This window comes from Syngnathoides biaculeatus, chromosome 2, assembly GCF_019802595.1.
Source record: "Syngnathoides biaculeatus isolate LvHL_M chromosome 2, ASM1980259v1, whole genome shotgun sequence".
NCBI lineage: Eukaryota > Metazoa > Chordata > Actinopteri > Syngnathiformes > Syngnathidae > Syngnathoides > Syngnathoides biaculeatus.
Genome location: NC_084641.1, coordinates 42,483,485 through 42,505,849, shown reverse-complemented (window position 1 = coordinate 42,505,849; position 22,365 = coordinate 42,483,485). Strand labels below are relative to the sequence as shown.

Here is a 22,365-nt window from a genome sequence, read left to right as displayed (position 1 = left end):
CGAGGCAGCTGATAGGTACCGGCTGGCCAAGCGGAATGCAGCATCAGTGGTCATTGCGGCAAATACCAGGACATGGGAGGAGTTAGGTGAGGCCATGGAGAATGACTTCAAGATTGCTTCGAGGAATTCTAGTCCACCGTTCGGTGTCTCAGGAGGGGGAAGCAGTGCACCATCAACACTGTGTATAGTGAGGATGGGGCGCTGCTGACCTCAACTTGGGATGTTGTGAGTCGGTGGGGAGAATACTTCGAAGACCTCCTCAATTCCACCGACATGCCTTCCTATGAGGAAGCAGAGTCTAGGTTCTCTGAGAAGGGCCCCTTCTCAGGGTCACCGAGGTGGTTAAAAAGCTCCTTGGTAACAGGGCCCTGAGGGTGGATGAGATGCCCGGAGTTCTTAAAGGCTCTAGATGTTGTGGGGGTGTCCTTGTTGGTTCACTTCTGCAACATTTTGTGGACATCGGGGACACTGCCTCTGGATTGGTAGACTGGAAGTTGTCCCTCTTTTTGAGAAGGGGGACTGAAGGGTGTGTTCCAACTACAGGGGGATCACATTCCTCAGACTCCGTTTCAAGCGTGCTGGAGAGGAGGGCCCATTGGGAAGTCTAATCATAGATTCAGGAGGAGCAATGTGGTTTTCGTCCTGGCCATGCAACAGTGGACCAATCAAAATGAATGTGTGTGTGTGTATGTATGTGTACACGTGTGCATTGTGACCGCCCTCATGTGTATGTGCTGTGCACATACAGTTGAAGCCAGAAGTTTACATACACTGCAATGAAATTGTACAGCCTCTCCTGCATCAGTCCATACATAAAAGCAAAACAAAGAAAATAATGAAATGAATACAAATAAAAATAAATTTGTAAAATGGAATACATAAGTAGTGCTTAAGATATTTAAATCAGCATGCCTTTGCATTATTATCGCGACTAGATGAAAGATGAGTGCCCAGGGTGGTAATGACTGGGAGAAATGTTCCTCAGTCCATTGATTCCCAAACAGTGTGCCGGGCTACATTAGTGTGCTGTGAGCGCTCTTCAGGTGTGCCGTGGGAAGTTAACCAATTTTATGTAATTGCTAAAAAAACAACATTTATTTCCAAGAAATAATGTATCTTTATTCATCTATTTATGCCAGTGAGGCACAATGACAGACAGAACAAAAAAATCTAATTTTATTAGATGGCAGGAAGTACATACAGTCATTAATCAATCCATTTTTGGTGACATTTAGTTTTATTGGTGTGCCATGGGATTTCTCAATTCTAAAATATGCGCATTGGCTCTATAAAGGTTGGAAATCACTGCCTTAGTCTGTTGGTCCTTGGTTTTGCGCATCTGTACCACCGAGAACCGGGGTGTGTAGTGTCCTTAATAATGTTCTAAGCTCTGCTGAGGCAACAAAAGGAATAAATTCCGGCACAGTGGGGAGAAGGCAACCAATGACCTTTTGTGCTACTTTGATTGTCCTCTGAAGCCTTTCTCTGGGTAGCTCCCATACAAAATGGACACAGTATGCTAGCAGGCTCTCGAGATGAGCGATAGAAGGCCAGCCGCAACTTTATCTCCAGGTTGTTTTTCCCGACAACTCTAACAAATGGGAGAAGTTGTTGAGCCTTCTTGATGACCACTGAGATGTTGTCTGTCCAGGAGACGTCCTTAGAAATCAGGAATCCTAGGAGCCCAAATGGTCGGACTCTCTCCACACACTCGCCGTTGATGAGTGGAGCCGGGTCAGTTCTCTTCCTTTCGAAGTCCACAATGATTTCCTTTATTTTTATTGAGTTCAGTGCCAGGTTGTTGTCACCAAGTTGTGTAGACCTCCTCTCTGTAAGGTGCCTCTCCCTCTCCTCAGACCGACTACTGTTGTGTCATCAGTGAATTTGACAATGTTATTTTTGTAGTCTGGGCTGTAGTCAAAGATGTAGACCAGTATAGCTTACCACACGCAGCCCTGTTGTGAGCTGGTGCTCAGTGGAGGAAAGGTGGGAGCAGATTGCACTTTTTGTCTTTGTCTGAAGCCAAATCACACTAAATCTCTCCAGTTTCAGGTCAGTCAAGATCACCAAAATCATTTAATTTTGTGAAATGTCACAATAATAAAAGAGAACATTTCCAAGCTAATTTTATATTATTTTCGAGGTCTAACGTTTACATACACAAAAAGTACCATGTACTTCTTCTGTCTCCACTTGTACACTGCAGATGCTTTTTCCTTGCTGTGCTTGCTTTGCCTCTGTTGAATTTTTTTTTCATGCTAAAAAGCTTGTTTTTTGAAGAAGCCACTGCTGGATACTTTTAAATCTGTGGGACTGTAGTTTTCTTTTTTTGTGGATAATCAGTTGTTTCATCATTACGTGAGTGTAGCCTACTAATTAGCACAAGCCTGGTGTGAGCCACAAGACCAGCCGTAAAGATGCCTCCCTTTTCTACTGAGGACTATCATGGACTACTGCAGAGAGTGTCAATTCTGGAATCAAAAATTTGCCGTCTTGAAGTCTATGTGGATGTAAATGGAGTGTCGGGAAATGAAACCACTCTCCAGATATCTCAAAATGGTGAGCAGAGGTGCGCGAACAGACAGTCACCTAGCTCAACAACAAGGACAGACATGGACTGTGGAAAGAATCATGGATCCTCCAGCAGGTCTCCCTGAAATTTACTGGGAGAAGAGCCCAAAGATATGGGACATCTAAAAAGGAAACCAGGAGATTACCGGCTGGCCTGCATTGCGGGCTGCCTCAATACCGAGTGAGCTGCCATGGACGGTTGTTGCAGCGAAGAGCAAGAAAAAAGGTGAGTGCAAAACAATGACATCAGACTAACAAGTAGATTTCAAGAATTTTTACAAGACAATGGCCAACAGTGCTCATTCTCCACCACCACTGAGAGGTATTAAATTAAATCATCCAAGAAAAAAATGGGACCCAAACAAATACGATGGCGCCACCAAGGATGTGAAACGCTTTTGCAGTGAGAACGCTACCAAAGTACTGTGTTTTACTAATGACATGTCTGATAGACACAGAAGGTCCCTGGATATTCTCAAGTATCCATCAGAGGTACTGAAGCAAGATTTCATTGATCTCCAAACAAAAATGGAAGGTTTGGATGCTGAGGTTTTTATAAGCAGACCACTTCCCTCTTGTACAATCTGGAGATGAATGTTTCTCTACGCTCCGTCAATTATATAAGTGGTTAACCAAAGTGTGCACTGCACTGTCCGTAAGTTTCATTGACTATTTCTGCCTTTTTGGGAGTGTAAACATCTTTACAAAGCAGACAGTTTCTGTCTAAATAGACAAGGGGTTAAGTTAACAAAAATCAAGTGATCTGTAGTAATTACTATTAACGTTTAAGTCTTGTTACGTCACGTTGTACTGATATACTCGACCACATTGCTCACTATCTTAGATATAGATCTCGTAATACTAATAGTCTAGTAATACTAATAGTATAATCTGTAATGCAGCCCTATGGGGGCACAAACCAGTGCAATCTGTAGGGCGGTCCCAAGCCCGGATAAATGCAGAGGGTTGCGTCAGGAAGGGCATCCGGCGTAAAAACTGTGCCAAACAAATATGAGCGTTCATCTAAAGAATCCCATACCGGATCGGTCGTGGCCCGGGTTAACAACGCCCGCCCCTGACACTGCTAACCTGCAGGGTGTCGGTGGAAATTCAGCTACTGTGGGTCGAAGACAAAGAAGAGGAGGAAACCGGATCCAGCGTCAGAAGAAAAAGAGGAATGCACAGAGCCTACAACTGAGTGTAGGGACTTTGAATGTTGGGACTATGACAGGAAAAGCTCAGGAGTTGGTTGACATGATGATTAGGAGAAAGGTTGATATTCTGTGCATCCAAGAGAGCAGGTGGAAAGGTAGCAAGGCTAGAAGTTTGGGAGCAGGGTTTAAATTATTCTACCACGGAGTAGATGGGAAGAGAAATGGAGTAGGGGTTATTTTAAAGGAAGAGCTGGCTAAGAATGTCTTGGAGGTGAAAAGAGTATCAGATCGAGTGATGAGACTAAAATTTGAAATTGAGGGTGTTATGTATAATGTGGTTAGCGGCTATGCACCACAGGTAGGATGTGACCTAGAGTTGAAAGAGAAATTCTGGAAGGAACAAGATGAAGTAGTTCTGAGCATCCCAGACAGCGAGAGAGTTGTGATTGGTGCAGATTGTAATGGACATATTGGAAAAGGAAACAGGGGCGATGAAGAAGAGATGGGTAAGTACGGCATCCAGGAAAGGAACTTTGAAGGGCAGATGGTGGTGGACTTTGCAAAAAGGATGGAGATGGCTGTAGTGAACACTTATTTCCAGAAGAGGGAGGAACATATAGTGACCTACAAGAGCGGAGGTAGAACCACGCAGGTAGATTATATTTTGTGCAGACGATGTAATCTGAAGGAGGTTACTGACTGTAAAGTAGTGGTAGGGGAGAGTGTAGCTCGACAGCATAGGATGGTAGTATGTAGGATGATTCTGGTGGTGGGTAGGAAGATTAAGAAGACAAAGGTAGAGCAGAGAACCAAGTGGTGGAAGCTGAGAAAGGAAGCATGTTGTGCGGCCTTCCGGAAAGAGGTGAGACAGGCTCTCGATGGACAACCGAAGCTCCCGGAAGACTGGACGGCGACAGCCAAGGTGATCAGAGAGACAGGCACTAGAGTATTTGGTGTATCATCTGGTAGGAAAGGGGAGAAGGAGACTTGGTGGTGGAACCCCAAAATACAGGAAGTCATACAAGGAAAGAGATTAGCGAAGAAGAAGTGGGATACTGAGAGGACTGAGGAGAGGCGAAAGGAGTACATCGAGATGCGACGTAGGGCAAAGGTAGAGGTGGCAAAGGCTAAACAAGAGGCATATGGAGACATGTACACCAGGTTGGACACGAAAGAAGGAGAAAAGGATCTCTACAGGTTGGGCAGACAGAGGGATAGAGATGGGAAGGATGTGCAGAAGGTTAGGGTGATTAAGGATAGAGATGGAAATGTGTTGACTGGTGCCGGTAGTGTGCTAAATAGATGGAAAGAATACTTTGAGAAGTTGATAAATGAAGAAAATGAGAGAGAAGGAAGAGTTGAAGTGGCAAGAGTGAAAGACCAGGAAGTGGAAATGATTACTAAGGGGGAAGTCAGAAAGGCACTACAAAGGATGAAAAATGGAAAGGCAGTTGGTCCTGATGACATACCGGTAGAGGTATGGAAGCAATTTGGAGAGATGGCTGTGGAGTTTTTGACCAACTTATTCAACAGAATACTAGCGGGTGAAAAGATGCCTGTAGAATGGAGGAAAAGTGTTCTAGTTCCCATTTTTAAGAACAAAGGGGATGTTCAGAGCTCTGGGAACTATAGAGGAATAAAGTTGATGAGCCACACAATGAAGTTATGGGAAAGAGTAGTGGAGGCTAGACTCAGGACAGAAGTAAGTATCTGCGAGCAACAGTATGGTTTCATGCCTAGAAAGAGTACCACAGATGCATTATTTGCCTTGAGGATGCTCGTGGAAAAGTACAGAGAAGGTCAGAAGTAGCTACTTTGTGTCTTTGTGGATCTAGAGAAAGCCTATGACAGAGTACCAAGAGAGGAACTGTGGTACTGCATGCGTAAGTCTGGTGTGGCAGAGAAGTATGTTAAAATAGTACAGGACATGTATGATGGCAGCAGAACAATGGTGAGGTGTGCCTTAGGTGTGACAGAGGAATTTAAGGTGGAGGTGGGACTGCATCAGGGATCAGCTCTGAGCCCCTTCCTGATTGCAGTGGTCATGGATAGGCTGACAGATGAGGTTAGACTGGAATCCCCTTGGACCATGATGTTCGCAGATGATATTGTGATATGCAGTGAAAGCAGGGAGCATGCAGAGGAACAATTAGAAAGATGGAGACATGCACTGGAAAGGAGAGGAATGAAGATTAGCCGAAGTAAAACAGAATATATGTGCGTGAATGAGAAAAGTGGAGGGGGAAGAGTGAGGCTACAGGGAGAAGAGATAGCGAGGGTAGACGACTTCAAATACTTGGGGTCAACAATACAGAGCAATGGAGAGTGTGGTCACGAAGTGAAGAAACGGGTCCAAGCAGGTTGGAACAGCTGGCGAAAGGTGTCTGGTGTGTTATGTGACAGAAAAGTGTCTGCTAGGATGAAGGGCAAAGTTTACAAAACAGTAGTGAGGCCGGCCATGATGTCCGGATTGGAGACGGTGGCACTGAAGAAACAACAGGAAGCTGAACTGGAGTTGGCAGAAATGAAGATGTTGGGGTTCTCGCTCGGAGTGACCAGGTTGGATAGGATTAGAAATGAGCACATTAGAGGGACAGCCAAAGCTGGATGTTTTGGAGACAAGATTCGAGAGAGCAGACTTCGATGGTTTGGACATGTTCAGAGGTGAGAGAGTGAGTATATTGGTAGAAGGATGCTGAGGATGGAGCTCCCAGGAAAAAGAGCGAGAGGAAGACCAAAGAGAAGGTTTATGGATGTGGTGAGGGAAGACATGAGGGCAGTTAGGGTTAGAGAGGAAGATGCAGGAGATAGGCTAAGATGGCAAAAGATGACACGCTGTGGCGACTCCTAACGGGACAAGCCGAAAGGAAGAAGAAGACTAATAGTATAATCTGTTGCCTTTAATATTTTGATACACACAGTCACTCAGATTTGAAACATGTACGGGTGTGGTCAGTCATGCTCCCAGATAAAGTAGCGGGTGTGATTAGGGATTGCTTTAAAATAATTTATTGGATTAATATAACATAACTGTAAATTTGAAATAAAATAAACAAATACATAACTAAAATAGAAAACTAAAATTTCAAACTCAAATTATAATTTCCAATTTCAACTGATATTAGAACATGATATAAAACGGTATTTAAAAATCTGCCAAACTTGATCTAAAGACAAGTTAAATACACTGGTCTGTCAAGGAATAAACACGAACGGTCTATGTTCGCAATGTTTTGAAAATGCTGAAAGTTTAGTTCAACATAATCGGCGTTCATGGCAACAAGCTAGCGATACATTGTAACAAACATTCCTGTCGGGACTGCCGTAAATAGGAGGCCGGCTTGCTAGAAGGCACCTTTATGTGCATGCGCTCGATGTATTGGCCACACCTGAATCAAGCGACGAGGAAGATTATAGTCTAATGCTCACGATCGATGCAAAGAGCACCCCTGCCTGGTGTAACTGAATTTCCTTTGACATGTCTCATGATGTTGATGAGTTTCGCCGTAAATGCCCTCGCATTACGTGAAGCAGTTCTGAACATGCGCTTTCGTACATGAGCCGAAACATGCTCAGTACGGTTAACTTGCATTTCCTGTTTCCGGGTGAATACCAGTTGTTTTTTGAAGCAGCCTTGTTTAGTTAACAACGCTTATGAAATAAACACGTAAATTAATGTCAAGACCACACAAAATAAGCGACGTCTTGAGAGAATGCAAGGGGCGTTACTGTTACTAGTGTTAGTGCCTCAACATGGCTACGCTCGTGAAAGAAAAAAAAAAAAAAAAAAACTCCAACGCATGTTCGTCCAATGTTGTATAATATCAATATTGAATAATATCCGGATTAATTTTAGGCAATTTTTCCCTGAATTTTCCGCAGCAATTTTCATGAAAATTAAAAAATGCGGAATTACGGGAAAATCCGGAGGACTTTCATCACTGAGAATAACTCAGACCACTATGGAGATCAGGCATTTTTCATCCCTGTAATTACAAGGGACACAAAGTTCGTAAAAGAGATATGGCACAAAAAAGTAGAACTTCTAACTTGGTGTGGATGAAATGTGAATCGATCAGAGCATTGTCTCCAACTATCTCTGCTCTTTTTAATATCAGGTCACTGGGTAACAAATCAATGTTAATTAAAGATATCATGACAACTTGTGATCTGGACTTTTTGTGATGAAATGAAGCATGGTTAACAGAAAGTAGCTGAAATACCATTTAAAATGATGCGATACAAGCAAATTTAATTTTATGAACAAGTGTCAAACAACGAAAAAGGATGGTGGTAATGCTATTATTTTTAAATCATTATATCAACGTAAAGAAATCAAACTGGTTTATTTTAGCTCTTTTGAATATCTGTGTTTTTTAGTTAAAGGTGACCAAAAGGTGGTTCTTCTTTTCCTTTCGGCTTGTCCAATTAGAGGTCGCCACAGCGTGTCATATTTTTCCATCAAAGCCGCTCTCCTCCATCTTCCTCTCCAACACCACTACCTTCATGTCTTTCCTCACAATATCCATCAACCTTCTCTTTTGGTCTTCTTCTCACTCTTGTGCCTGGCAGCTCCATCCTCAACACCCTTCTACCACTCTCTCACCTATGGACATGTCGAAACCATTGAAGCCTCTCTCTCGAATCTTGTCTCCAAAACATCAAACTTTGGCTGCCCCTCTAATGAGCTCATTTCTAATTCTATACAACCTACTCACTCCTTGCCAGAGCTTCAACATATTCATTTCTATTGAGCACCCTACTCACACCAGTCAACACATTTCCATCTCTATTCTTGATCACCCTGACCTGGTGTACATCCATCACATCTCAATCCCTCTCTCTGGCCAACCTGTAGAGATCCTTTTCTCCTTATTTCGTGTCCAATCTCGTATACATGTCGTCATATGCCTCTTGTTTAGCCTTCAGCACCTCTACCTTTGTCCTACGTCGCATCTCAATGTATTCTTTTTGTCTCTTCTCAGTCCTCTCGGTGTCCCACTTCTTCTTCACTAATCTCTTTTCTTTTATTACTTCCTGTATTTTGCTAATGTCTCACCTCTTTCCGAAAGGCGACAACATTCTTCCTTTCTCAGCTTCCACCATATGGTTGCCTGCTCTACCTTTGTCTTTTTAATCTTTCTACTCACCACCAGAGTCATCCCACACAACACCATTCTATGCTGTCGAGCTCCACTCTGGCCCTACCACTACTTTACAGTCAGTAACCTTCAGATTACATCGTCTGCACAAAATATTATCCATCTGTGTGCTTCTACTGCCACTCTTGTCGGTAACTATGTTCCTGCCTCTTCTGGAAAAATGTGTTCACTACTGCCATTTCCATCCTTTTTGCAAAGTCCACCACCATTTGTCCTTCAAAGTTCCTTTCCTGGATGCCGTACTTACCCATTATTTCTTCATCACCCCTGTTTCCTTCACCAATATGTCTATTACAAACAGCACCAATGACAACTCTTTCTCTGTCCGGTATGCTTAAAACTACTTCCTCTGGTTCCTTCCAGAATTTCTCTTTTAACTCTACGTCACATCTTACCTGTAGGGCATAGCCACAAATTACATTACAATAACACCCTCAATTTCAAATTTTAGCGTCATCACATGATCTGATACTCTTTTCACCTCCAAGACATTCTTAGCCAGCTCTTCCTTTAAAATAACCCCTACTATGTTTCTCTTCCCATTAACTTAATGGTAAAACCCTGATCCTGCTGGTCCATTCAGTATTAGTATTAGCAATATATTCTGTAGACTATCACACGATTCATCACTTTAAACTTCTCCCTTTGAACAATTGTCATTGCACTGATCTATAACGGGAACCGCGAATGTGTAAAGGAATTTAAAAACGAAGACACAGCAGCAGGAGATTACCGAGGAATATGGCTGGCCTGCGTTGCGGGCCGCCTCAACACCAAGTGAGCGGCCATGGACAGTCGCTACAGCGAAAAGCAAGTAAAAAGAATGAGTCAGTGCATAATATTGATGTTAGCCTTCCAAATATGTTTGAGGCACTCTTACAAGACCCAGGCCAAGAATGCACATCCTCCACCACCACTGAAAGGTATGAAATTAAATCATCCAAGAAAGAATTGGGACCCCAAACATTAATAGATGGTGATGGAGCCATCAAGGATGTGAAACGCTTTTGCAGTGAGGAGAACACCAAAGTACTGTGTTTTACTAATGACATGGTGTCTGATAGCTCTCGAAAAAATCCCGGAGATCACTGATCAGCACCCAACTAGGAAATCTGTTATTATACACACAGGGGCCCTGGATGTTCTCAACCAGCAATCAGAGGTACTGAAGTGAGATTTCAGTGATCTCCTAACAAAAGTGTAAGGGATGGATGCTGAGGTTTTTATAAGCAGAACTCACCCACTTCTACGATCTGGAGATGAAAGTTTCTCGAGGCTTTGGCAATTCAATAGGTGGTTAGGGTAAGTGTGCATTGTACTACCTGTGAGTTTCATTGACAATTTCTTCCTTTTTTGGGAGCATTAAAATCTTTAAAGCAGACGGTTTCTGTCTAAATAGACAAGGGGTGAAGTTATTAGCTACATTTTCTACTGTGTGCGTAATTTACCGCCCTACAAACAAAATGTTTACAAAAACCAAGGACAAAAGGATCAATCGGAGGAACAAGAGACAAGGCAAGACAAGGTGCAGACTGAATCATTTGGGTCATCCAAACAATCAGAGGAGCAAATGACAAATGACATGTAACAGCACTTTAAATCTCCTACACCTCTTCCTGCCTCATTGGAGCCATCCACACCTCAGAATTTCCCCTTAAGGATGAAGACGAAACAATCTGGAGTAGATGATGGCTTCCCATCTCATAGCCTGAATGCAATGTTGGGTCTGATGGATAGGATGAAGACTATGATGGAGTCCAACCCATACCACGCCAAGATCTTCCTCCCATCCCCCCACGCCTGAAACCACAGTCCACTGAGAAGCGAAAGGCCCCTCCTCCTCCCATGAAAACTATGTGTAAATCTGACTGATATTAAACAGGTTTTTTCCAGAATAATTCAGACCCCTATGGAGATCATGCATTTTTCATCCCTGTAATTATAAAAGACAGAAAGTTGGTCAAAAAGATATGGTACAAAAAAAGTAGAACTTCCAACTTCGTGAGGATAAAATGCGAGTCTATCAAACCTTTTCTACAGCTATATCTGCAAGACTCTTTTCAATATCATGTCACAGGGTAACAAATCAATGTTTATTCATGACATTGTAACCTATAGTCTAGACCATTTTAAATGAGGCAACACCAGCAATTTTTTTATTTTATGAACAAATGTCGAACAGAGACAAAGGGTGGTGGTATTGCTGTTATTTTTAAGTCATTATTTCAATGGAAAGAAATTATCCTGGGCGATTTTAGCTCTTCTGAATATCAGTGTTTTTTAGTTAAAGGTGAGACAAAGGTTATCGTTTTAATATTTTATAGACCACCAATATACTATAGAAAATTTATGGAGGGTTTTTCAGATCTGCTGTCAGTTATTTGTACTGAATACAACTATTTTGTCATAACAGGGGACTTTAACATTCATGTGGACAATAACATGGGAAAAAAAAAATCCAAAGAACTTTCTGCCATACGAGACACATTGGACCTCTCTCAACATATTAAGAGTCCAACTCGCACTCAAGGTCACATCATAGACCTGGTTATCTCAAAGGATGTTGAAATTCTCATGATTGACATTAAGGATATTCTTATTTCTGACCAGTTTTGTGTATTCTTTGAATTACAGATTCTTCCAAAAGTTCAAACAACCTCTATCTCTAGTCAGAAAAGGTAAATAAATGAGAATACTGTCACTAAGTTTATGGAGACTGTGACTGCGCCACAGACTGTGATGGGAATTTGGACAATTTAACCTCGAAAATCACAAATGCCATGAATGTTGTCGCTCCTGTTGAAAGTAAGACCATCCGGAGGTGACCGAGAACAGTGGTGGAGGAGCACAATGATAGGTAAGAGCTCTAACTCAAAATGTTGGAAAATAGAACGCAAGAGGAGAAAAACTAAACTCCAAATTGACTATGACCTCTACAGACAGTGTTTGTAATTTAACAAAGAGTTAGTTAGGGCTAGACAGCAGCATCTTTCTGAAATTATCAGTCAGAACCTCAACAATACTCGTGCTCCTGTTTGCTGTAGTTGAAAAGCTCACAACCACCCTGAATCAGATAGATCCAGAACTCGTAACAGCTGACAAATGCAATGAGTTTGCCTGTTATTTTAGTGAAAAAAATAAATCCATCAGGTCAAATGCAGGTCAGATCTGTAAAAAGATCAAATGATTTTAAATCAGAAGCTACCCATGGAAAACTCAATTAACTTGTCAGAATTTGATACAGTTGATCAAAAAACTATAGAGAAAACTGTTCAGCAGTTGAAACCATCAACGAGCACCCTCGACACAATACCCTCTGACTTTTTAAAACTATTGTGAAGTCAGTGCTACCTGATTTGCAGCAAATAATGAATTGCTCAATTCAGTCTGACAAGTTTCCAAAAGCTCTTAAAGTCACTGCTGTTAAGCCTGTTCTAAAAAACAGAGCAGACGATTCCATGTTAGCAAGCTGTATACCCACCTCAAATCTCGCGTTCATAGCCAAGATTCTTGAGAAAGTTGTTTTATCAACTCTGCATTTTCTTGAATTTAAATGGTCTTTTTGACTAATTTTAATGAGGTTAGAAACACATCACAGTACAGAATTTATTCTTATCAAAGTGGTATATGATATAAGGTTGAATACTGACTCAGGAAGGTGTCAATTTTGGTCTTGTTGAATCTCAGCGTGGGTTTTGATACGGTAGATCACAATATAGTGCTGAACAAGTTGGAAACGCGGGTAGGACTAAAAGGAACGGTCCTTAAATGGTTTAAGTCCGACCTGGAGGAAAGGAGCTACTTTGTAACCATTGGAAGTGCTTAATCTCAACAAATGGCAATGACTTTTGTGGTGCCTCAAGGGTCAGATCTTGGACCCCTCCTGTTCAGCCTTTATTTGATAACCTTGGGTCAAATTCTTCAAAACATCAATTTTGACTATCCTAGCTATGCAGATGACACACCGTTATAGTTTGCAGTGTCTCCAGATGAGTACAGTTCAACTGAGGTATTGTGCCACTGTCTAAAGCAGATTAACTGGATGAGCGCAGGAATAATTGTGAATATAATTATCATACATCTACTTCCAAAATAAAGAAATGCTTTGCTCTGCTCGAGATAACGTGGCAGCCGCCTAGCAGGAGATAGCACAAGAACAAAAACATCCAATCATCAGAACTCTTCGAACCAGGAGCACCTGTTGTCCGTTAAAGAAATGACGACCACACATGTACTCAGCAATCTCCCACACAGATGCACACACGCACACAATCAAACAAGTACACTTTGTTTCTATACTGTATATGTTTTGCTAACCAGTCTCCTTTTTGTAACATCCATGTAAATAAGGGGTGTTTTGAAACTAAATAAATAGAGGTGCTGAGAGGATAATTACAGAGTGCAGTAGTGAATTGTATTTTTCTCCAATTTAATAAATGTCTATTTGGTAAACCTGACAATGAGCCAAAATGTTCTTCAACTCAACCACAACAAAACTGAGACAATCGTTTTTGGCAATAAAGAAAAGAGAATTGGTGTTAGTAAATACCTGGACTCTGTATCTTTAAAAACTAAAGACCAACACTGATACCTTGGTGTTCTGAGCAAAATCAGAATCAGCTTTATTGGCCAAGTGTGTAAAAACACACAATTTTTCTCCGGCAGTCAGTGCTGCTTATATCAAATCAATCACAAAAACTGCCTTTTACCATGTGAAGAACATATCTAGAGTGAAGGCTTGTATGTGTCAAGAAGATCAGGAAATTGTCATCCATGCTTTTATCTAAAGTAGACTCGACTACTGTAATGGTCTTCTGACTGGACTCATCCCAAAAAGTATTAAACAATTGCAGCTCACGTTACAACCAGAACAAAGCAGTCAGAGCATATAACTCCAATCCTAAAGTCCTTGCACTGGCTTCCAGTCATCTTGAGAATAGATTTTAAAGTTCCGTCACTGGTCTATTAATCCCTAAATGATTTAAGTCCTGAATACATGAAAGAAATGCTTACGGAATACAAACCCAGTAGACCTCTGAGATCGACTGACTCAGGTCAAATAGTGGAGTGCAGAGTCCAAAGCAAACATGGTGAAGCAGCATTGAGCTATTATGCTGCACACAAATGGAATAAGGTGCTAACAGAGGTGAGGTCAGCCCCAAGTGTGAATGCTTTTAAATCCAGGTTGAAAACTTCTTTTTTCTCATGCTATTTTGAGTATTTCCACTATTTAATCATATTTCGTACATGGTTTTAATTGTACTTTTTTAAAATAAATATATGTTGTCATTTTTGTTTTAATCCCATTTTAAGTGTTTTATCTCTTTGTTTTCAAATACTTTTACTCATGTAAAGCACAATGAGTTACCTCCTGTATGAAATCTTCTTCTTTTCCTTTCGGCTTGTCCCGTTAGGGGTCGCCACAGCGTGTCATCTTTTGCCATCTTAGCCTATCTCCTGCATCTTCCTCTCTAACCCCAACTGCCCTCATGTCTTCCCTCACCACATCCATAAACCTTCTCTTTGGTCTTCCTCTCGGTCTTTTGCCTGGGAGCTCCATCCTCAGCATCCTTCTACCAATATACTCACTCTCTCGCCTCTGAACATGTCCAAACCATCGAAGTCTGCTCTCTCGAATCTTGTCTCCAAAACATCCAGCTTTGGCTGTCCCTCTAATGAGCTCATTTCTAATCCTATCCAACCTGGTCACCCCGAGCGAGAACCTCAACATCTTAATTTCTGCCACCTTCAGTTCAGCTTCCTGTTGTTTCTTCAGTGCCACCGTCTCTATTCCGTACATCATGGCCGGCCTCACCACTGTTTTGTAAACTTTGCCCTTCATCCTAGCAGACACTCTTCTGTCACATAACACACCAGACACCTTTCGCCAGCTGTTCCAACCTGCTTGGACCCGTTTCTTCACTTCGTGACCACACTCTCCATTGCTCTGTATTGTTGACCCCAAGTATTTGAAGTCGTCCATCCTCGCTATCTCTTCTCCCTGTAGCCTCACTCTTCCCCCTCCACTTTTCTCATTAACGCACATATATTCTGTTTTACTTCGGCTAATCTTCATTCCTCTCCTTTCCAGTGCATGTCTCCATCTTTCTATTTGTTCCTCTGCATGCTCCCTGCTTTCACTGCATATCACAATATCATCTGCGAACATCATGGTCCAAGGGGATTCCAGTCTAACCTCATCTGTCAGCCTATCCATTACCACTGCAATCAGGAAGGGGCTCAGAGCTGATCTCTGATGCAGTCCCACCTCCACCTTAAATTCCTCTGTCACACCTAAGGCACACCTCACCATTGTTCTGCTGCCATCATACATGTCCTGTACTATTTTAACATACTTCTCTGCCACATCAGACTTACGCATGCAGTACCACAGTTCCTCTCTTGGTACTCTGTCATAGGCTTTCTCTAGATCCACAAAGACACAATGTAGCTCCTTCTGACCTTCTCTGTACTTATCCACGAGCATCCTCAAGGCAAATAATGCATCTGTGGTACTCTTTCTAGGCATGAAACCATACTGTTGCTCGCAGATACTTACTTCTGTCCTGAGTCTAGCCTCGACTACTCTTTCCCATAACTTCATTGTGTGGCTCATCAACTTTATTTCTCTATAGTTCCCACAGCTCTGAACATCCCCTTTGTTCTTAAAAATGGGAACTAGAACACTTTTCCTCCATTCTTCAGGCATCTTTTTGCCCGCTAGTATTCTGTTGAATAAGTTGGTCAAAAACTCCACAGCCATCTCTCCAAATTGCTTCCATACCTCTACCGGTATGTCATCAGGACCAACTGCCTTTCCATTTTTCATCCTTTGTAGGGCCTTTCTGACTTCCCCCTTAGTAATCATTTCCACTTCCTGGTCCTTCACTCTTGCCTCTTCAACTCTTCCTTCTCTCTCATTTTCTTCATTCATCAACTTCTCAGAGTATTCTTTCCATCTATTTAGAACACTACTGGCACCAGTCAACACATTTCCATCTCTATCCTTAATCACCCTAACCTTCTGCACATCCTTCCCATCTCTATCCCTCTGTCTGGCCAACCTGTAGAGATCCTTTTCTCCTTCTTTCGTGTCCAACCTGGTGTACATGTCTTCATATGCCTCTTGTTTAGCCTTTGCCACCTCTACCTTTGCCCTACGTCGCATCTCGATGTACTCCTTTCGCCTCTCCTCAGTCCTCTCAGTATTCACTTCTTCTTCGCTAATCTCTTTCCTTGTATGACTCCCTGTATTTTGGGGTTCCACCACCAAGTCTCCTTCTCCCCTTTCCTACCAGATGACACACCAAGTACTCTCCTGCCTGTCTCTCTGATCACCTTGGCTGTCGTCGTCCAGTCTTCCGGGAGCTTCGGTTGTCCATTGAGAGCCTGTCTCACCTCTTTCCGCAAGGCCGCACAACATTCTTCCTTTCTCAGCTTCCACCACATGGTTCTCTGCTCTACCTTTGTCTTTTTAATCTTCCTACCCACCACCAGAATCATCCTACATACTACCATCCTATGGTGTCGAGCTACACTCTCCCTACCACTACTTTACAGTCAGTAACCTCCTTCAGATTACATCGTCTGCACAAAATATAATCAACCTTTGTGGTTCTACCTCCGCTCTTGTAGGTCACTATATGTTCCTCCCTCTTCTGGAAATAAGTGTTCACTACAGCCATCTCCATCCTTTTTGCAAAGTCCACCACCATCTGCCCTTCAAAGTTCCTTTCCTGGATGCCGTACTTACCCATCACTTCTTCATCGCCCCTGTTTCCTTTACCAATATGTCCATTACGATCTGCACCAATCACAACTCTCTTGCTGTCTGGGATGCTCAGAACTACTTCATCTAGTTCCTTCCAGAATTTCTCTTTCAACTCTAGGTCACATCCTACCTGTGGTGCATAGCCGCTAACCACATTATACATAACACCCTCAATTTCAAATTTTAGTCTCATCACTCGATCTGATACTCTTTTCACCTCCAAGACATTCTTAGCCAGCTCTTCCTTGACAATAACCCCTACTCCATTTCTCTTCCCATCTACTCCGTGGTAGAATAATTTAAACCCTGCTCCCAAACTTCTAGCCTTACTACCTTTCCACCTCCTGTATGAAATGCGCTACACAAATAAATTTGCTTTGCTTTGCTTTAGAGAGGGATTGTCATGAGGGTTGCCCTTTGTCACCCCCATTTGCTTTTTTTATAGAGCCACTGAGTCAGTGGATAGAATAGACTGAGATTATAAAGGGCATCAAGGTGAACAATTAACATAAAATTGCTCTGTTTGCTGATGATATTCTGATATAATTGGGGTATCCATTAAAATCTCTCCCAGAATTACACACAATTCTGAGAGAATATGGTCGAGTATCAGGTTATAAACTGAATATGCACAAAATTCAAATGTGGTCATCCGATTAATCCCCAGGTCAATCCATCAGGGAAGAACTTGATGTAAATTGGAATTCAAAAACAATTAAATACTTTGGGGTGAACATTCCTATAAATTTGGAGACAATTATATCAGAGAACTACGACCCCATGATTTGTAAAAGTAAATTGATTAAACCAGGTGGAACCTCCTCTTTTTCTCGGATTAGGACAGAGGGTGGAAACAATAAAAATGAATGTGCTTCCCAGACTACTCTATCTGTTCCAAAACATAGCAATGGAGCTCCGAAAGGGGACATTTCAAGAATGTGACAAATTAATATCAAGATTTATTTGGCAGGCAAGAGACCGAGAATTCGTGACAAAACTCTCGAGCTGGCAAAAGACAAGGGAGCCTCGCTCTCCCAAATATTCAAAATGATCATCAAGTGGTGCAGATAAAAACTGTAGTTAACATTTGTAACCCTTCCTAAAAAATAAAATGGAAAGACATAGAAAGATATGGAATGTACGATATCAAGTGATATTCCATGACAAGCAATTATTGGAGACACAGGCTTGGTCAAGTTTTTAAAAGACCTCAACCTATTAATAAAAGTGTCCATCAAGATTTGGCATTGAATAATCAATGAAAACAAAGCTAAGGAACCATTCTGGATGGATCGGATTTGACTCTGTATTCCCACCCAATGGTTTTGACATAAGATTCAAACAATGGGCTCCAAAGGGGCTCATCATATACAATGATCTTGATGTTGGGGGCAGACTGTGACAATTCCGGAATCTAAAAAATCATTTTCGATTGATCAACCAAGACTTTTATAGATTATTGCAATCTAGACATTACCTTAAAAAAAAAAAACAATGAAAAAAGAGGAATCACAAACTAATCTGTGTATTGTTTGTCGGTCAGATCCAGGAAGTGGAAACATCTAAGATTTATAGAATACAACTGGAGTTCGATGGTGAGGATTCCATATATATAGTATAAAAGAAAATGGGGAATTAAAAGTAACATTAAACTGCACATTTCCACGTATTCTGGGACTGTCTAATCATTTCAAAATACTGGAAAGACATTAAACAAATTATAAAAGTCATGATTCCTTTCAAATTTGACATTTTATGCTAGGGATTAAGACCGGACACGGTAAAGGGACCAGAAAATTAATACAGATGCAGTATTTTGTTACTGTCAAGCAAAAAAAGCTATCACAAGGAATTGGTTGATAAAGAATACGCCCAGAGTTGAGGATTGGATGAAAGTGGTCAAAACGCGTTTAAAATGGAGAACTTAACTTTCATTTTGAGGCAAGACAAGTTTGAGAGCTATGGGGAAAACTGGAGTTTACCACAAGATTAAAATGTCATGTCATTATCCAAGCCGCCTCACAAGTGTTGCAGGAAAGCTGGAGCCTATTCCAGCTAGCTTTGGGCAAAAGACAGATTACACCCTGAACTGGTCGCCAGTCAGTTGCAGGGCAGATATCAACACAATCAATGAGCGGGAATCTATCGCACGCTGTCCACACCAAGGGCAGGTGTCTTCCACAACACCATCAGTGAATCAACATTAAAATGTCACTAAATAATGTGATATACACTCTAGCTTAGTTTTGTTCATCGGTTCCAATCAGTTGTTTTTCTTTTCATTTTTTTCCCCTAGTATCTTATACTTGTATGCAATGCATTACTTTCTTTGAACTCACAAGTATTATATTTTGTTTTATTATTGTCAGAGCAGGTTTATCATCGAAAGGTTTGGATATTAAGAAAATTTGATCTCAAAAGGTTTACATTAAGCAAATATATGTTATGTACATCATTATACATTATTTCTGGAGCATTTGTTGCAACCTGCTTTGAGGTGGTGCCAACTATTTTTTTAATTATTCTGATTATTATTGTTATTATTAATAATATTGTTATTAATGTTATCCTTTTAATGTTAATTCCTCTGCTCATCTTCCTCTCATGCCCCCTCGCTTGAAACCACCATCCACTAAGTTGCGAAAGGCCCCTCCTCCACCCATGAAGACAATCTGTAAATCTGACTGATATTTCCAGGGTCTTTTCCAGAATAACTCAGACCCCTATGGAGATCAGGCATTTTTCATCCCTGTAATTACAAGGGACAGAAAGTTGGTCAAAAAGATATGGCACCAAAAAAGTAGAACTTCCAACTTAGTGAGGATAAAATGTGAGTCTATTGAATCATTCTCTCCAGCCATCTCTGCGAGACTAGCTCTTTTTAATATCAGGTCACTGGGTAACAAATCAATGTTGATCAATGACATCATTACAACCTAAGGTCTGGACTTTCTGTTATTAAATGAAATGCGGTTAACAGAAAGTACCTGTATTACCATTTTAAATGAGGCAACACCAGCAGATTTTAATTTTATGAACAAGTGTTTGCAGGGAAAAAAGGTGGTGGTATTGCTGTTATTCTTAAATGATTATTTTGATGTAAAGAAATTATACTGGGTGATTTTAGCCCTTTTGAATATGTGTTTTTTAGTTAAGGGTGACCCAAAGGTTCTCATTTTAATAATTTATAGACATCCAAGATACAATGGAAAATTTATGGAGGATTTTTCAGAACTGCTGTCAGTACTGAGTACAACTGAAGAGTCTGTTTTCAAAACGAGACATGGGCATTTTTTTCAGATTTACGAAACTCGCGCCAAAATTATCCAGCTCCGAATGGATAATTTTGGCACGAGTTTCGTAAATCTGAAAAAAATGCCTATGTCTCGTTTTGAAAACAAACTCTTCAACTATTTTGTCATAACAGGAGAATTGAACATTCATGTTGACAATAACATTGAAAAAACATCCAAAGAATTTTCTGCAATACTAGACACAACATATTAAGAGTCCAACTCACACTCAAAGTCACATCTTAGACCTGGTCATCTATAAGGATGTTGAAATTGACATTAAGGATATGGCTATTTCTGACCATTTTTGTGTATTTTTTGAATTAGATTCTTCCAAAAGTTCAGAAAACCTATATCTCTAAAGGAAAAGGTACATAAATGAGAGTACTGCCACAAGGTTTATGGAGACTGTGAACACTGAGAGAGTTTATGAACTTTTGAACAATTTCACCTCGAAAATCACAAATGCCATAAATGCTCTCGCTCCTGTTCAAACTAAGACCATCCTGAGCGACCTAGAACACCATGGAGGGGCACAATGATGGTCAAGAGGTCTAAATCGGAGTGTAGGAAACTGGAACGCAAGTTGAGAAAAACTACACTCCAAATTGACCATGACGTCTTTGTAATTTTAACCAAGAGTTAGAGCTAGACAGAAACACTTTTCTGAAATCATCAGTGAGAACCTCAACAATACTCGTGCTCTATTTGCTGTGGTTGACAAGCTAACAACCCTCCCAAATCAGATAGATCCAGAACTCGCAACAGCTGACAAATGCAATGAGTTTGCCTGTTATTTTAGTGAAAAAATACAATCCATCTGGTCAAATGTCAGAACAAATCAGCAAAAAGATAGAATCATCTCACATTTGAAGCCACCCAGGGCAAAACTCTATTAACTTGTCAGAATTTGATACAGTTGACCAAAAAACTGTAGCGAAAACCATTCAGCAGTTGAAACCATCAACGGGCTGTCTCGACTCAAAACCGTCTGACTTTTTCAAAACTATTGTGAAGTCAGTGCTTCCTGATTTGCAGCAAATAATCAATTGCTCACTTCAATTTGACGAGTTTCCCATAGCTCTCCAAATAACTGCTGTTAATCATATTAATGTTGATCATGTTAGCAAGCTATAGACCCATCTCAAATCTCCCATTAATAGCAAGATTCTTGAGAAAGTTATTTTTAATCAACTCAGTTTCAATTTCTTGAATTTAAATTTACTTTTTGACAAATTTCAATCAGGTTTCCGAACTCATCACAGTACAGAATCTGCTCTTATCAAAGTGCTCAATGATATAAGGTTGAATACGGACTCAGGAAAGGTGTCAATTTTGGTCTTGTTGGATCTCAGCGTGGCTTTTGATACAGTAGATCACGATATACTGTCACGGCCCATCGGTATGGAGGAGGACCCAAATGCAGGACTCCGGAGACGCAGAGGCAGTTTGGGAGAAGTGTTTCTTCGTTCCAAGATCAGGGATCAGGCAGACAGTCAAGTGGAGCAGCGCTAGTCAGGACGTCGGGCGTAGAGACCAGGCCCGTGGGCAGACAGCGGTCGGCACATGGGAGCTCGATCAGAGAAGGCAAGAGTATCAAACACGTCAAGCTTACAGGACAGGCGGAGGTCGGTACACCAGGGTCACGATCAAGAATACGGGAGTGCAGGAACGGGGCATGAATTGCGACGATCTGGCGAAGACCAGTTGTCCACTGGGTCCTAAATATACACAGGGGTTAATCACTGCTGCAGGTGTGCGCCTCCTAATCAGTGCAGCTGTGCGGGGACTCGCACAGCCAGGGCTGGACCAGCAGGACCATGACATATACTGCTAAACAGGTTGGAAATGTGGGTAGGACTAAATGGAATGATCCTTAAATGGTTTAGGTCCTAACTGGAGGAAAGGAGCTACTTTGTGACCATTGGAGGTGCTCGGTCTCAGTGAATGGCAATGGCAATGGGTATTGTATTTTTGGGGGAAAAAAATCTAACTGGATGCATATTTTATGGTACAGTTGAACATATATTTTCATCTAGATAAGATAATTTGCATTAGAAATTACACATTACAATCTCTTTAATAAAACCCAATCCTAAAAACAGACATTTCATCTTGAAATGCAATTTAAAATAAAAATAGAATTGTAAACATTGAATAAGTGTACTGTATTGATTATGGTTTATAACGCATAAACATTGAACTGAGAACGTCCCTGGTATTTTAACCTAACCCCACGACAGTTATTCAGATAACTATAGCATAAAAAACATGCAAACAAGCTTACCAAACCATCTGTGACACTCAAATCTATGAATCCAATAAAATCTCCATCCTCTGTGTCACTTCTAAACAACTCCAATTCCAGAGGTAGACGTTGTGCCGCTTCTTCTTCTACGTCGCTTTCATCAGAT

General features: G+C 41.2%; 1 protein-coding gene across 16 annotated transcripts in view; it reads right to left on the bottom strand.

The window, feature by feature from the left end:
- The window catches only part of itpr3 (inositol 1,4,5-trisphosphate receptor, type 3), a 285,052-nt gene that overhangs the window by 219,039 nt on the left and 43,648 nt on the right, over positions 1-22,365 (bottom strand). The window lies entirely within an intron of this gene.